Raw genomic sequence first — 1992 nt, forward strand, 5'->3', positions numbered from 1 at the left:
TTCTCACAGTGATAGTCAATTTGATTCCTGTGTATTCTATCAGCTGAGGTTCACGTGTAGAATCAGTCACCTGTTATGTTGTTGAAAACAGGCATTTTTGTTTGCAATTACAGAGTGGCATTCAGTTAACAGAACAATTATTTTGTATAAGCTGCATTAGACAATTAAAGATGAAAAAAAAAATAAAACTTCCATCCCCATATATAACTAATTTGTGCTGTGCACCAACAAGAACCTGCTTTAAATTTCCATGCCAGTTTACAACGTTCAAAGGTACCAGGCAAGGTTAGAGGCAATTGAAAATACCACCAGGACAGGGCTAGCTAAAGATACATTCTGTAGTGTGTTAATGATACAAAAGACACTGTACAATTTAAAAACAAATCTTACACAGTCTTACATTTCAGTATTTTATTTTCTTTAAAAGAAATGAGTTGTGTACAGGGGGGTTAAATGCTTTATAGCTCGTAAAAAAAACCAACCAACTGTGCTGGAACCAACTTATTCATCATCATAATGATCTTCATCCTCTTCTTCATCTTCTTCGTTTTCTTCGTCTTCCTCGTCTTCCTTCTTTTTCTTGCTTTTCTCAGCCACGAGAAACCCTTTTTGACTGCATTTGGCTTTCCTTTCTCCGGGTAGGCAGCGATATCCTTTTCGTATTTCTCCTTCAGCTTAGCGGCCTTCTTCCCATAAGGCTGCTTGTCATCGGCAGCTGTATTACTCCACATCTCCTCCAGTTTTTTTTTTTTGTTTTTTTTTTAAGCATCACCAATGGGTAGGTCAGGATGCTCGCCTTTGATTTTGGGGCATTATTCTACTAAAACAAGAAGGCTGAAGGAGGTCTCCTGGGTGCATTAGGATTCTTGAACTTCTTTTTTCTCTCCCCTTAGGCGGGATAAAGGTTTCCATTTCTCTTTCGTAATGGTCCTTGTCCGCCTTTGCCATGTCTTTCAATTTTCCTTTCTCTTTAGCAGACATAGTCTTCCACTGCTTTGAGCACTTTTTGGAAAATTCTGAGAAGTTGACTGAAACATCGGATGCTTCTTTTTGTGCTCTTTCCGGCAGGTTTGCACAAAAAATGCATAGAATGACATTTTGCCTCTCGGTTTCTTAGGATGTCCTTTGCCCATGTTTATTTTTTTCCCATCCTCTAGGTACAGAGACTGCCCGGTGCCGTCCGGCTCTCCCTGACCCAACGCTGTCTCTATGGAGCTCAATGCACTGCCATGACTTTGAGAGTGGGAGTCGGACACAGCCTCCTCACTTTCTGCACACAGTATGTGAATGCATCCTGATGGCATGTTTGATCAATTTTAAACTGAAGAAATTGTTGTTGTTGTCAATAAATTCTGTTGAGTAGATTGCGACTCATAGCGACCCTATATAGGGTTTCTGAGTAGCGGCTGTTGGGTTTGAACCTCTAACCTTGAGATTCAAACCTATCTTGGGTCCTGGGCTTATCTACACCAGGACTCCAAAGTTCATAGAATTCCTCAATTTCATCATCACTGGCTTTGTCAGTTAGTGGGCAAATCTGAATAATAGTAGCATTAACTGGTCTTCCTTGTTGTTGTGTACTTCCTTGTTGAGTAGGTTTTAACTTGTAGTTACCCTGTATAGGAATTCCAAGGAGCAACTGGTAGGTTTGAATTGCTGACTTTGCAGTTAACTGGCCAATGCCTATCCTGTAGTGCCACATCAGGACTCCAAGACTGCAGGTCTTTCTTTAAGCATATGGATAGTATCCTATCAAAGACAGCATTGTACTTTATACCTCAAGATAAATCTTGCAGTGATCCTTTTGACCATGAATGTGAAGAATATTCCTCTTTAATATGTCCTGGCATAGTAAACCATGTGATTGTCAGATTCAGATTAGACAATACCAATTCATTTCAGTTCACTCATGCCTAGGATGCTGATCCTTTTGTGGTCCATTTCATTTTTAAAGACTTCCAATTTTCCTAGATTCATACTTTGTATGTTCCA

The 1992-nt window shown here is 39.8% G+C and overlaps 1 pseudogene; it reads right to left on the bottom strand.

Annotated features, from left to right (window-relative positions):
- Positions 1 to 501: 501 nt before the first annotated feature.
- Positions 502 to 1133, bottom strand: LOC102817583 (annotated as a pseudogene).
- Positions 1134 to 1992: the final 859 nt, after the last annotated feature.

Source organism: Chrysochloris asiatica, unplaced genomic scaffold, assembly GCF_000296735.1.
Source record: "Chrysochloris asiatica unplaced genomic scaffold, ChrAsi1.0 scaffold00213, whole genome shotgun sequence".
NCBI classification, from domain to species: Eukaryota; Metazoa; Chordata; class Mammalia; order Afrosoricida; family Chrysochloridae; genus Chrysochloris; species Chrysochloris asiatica.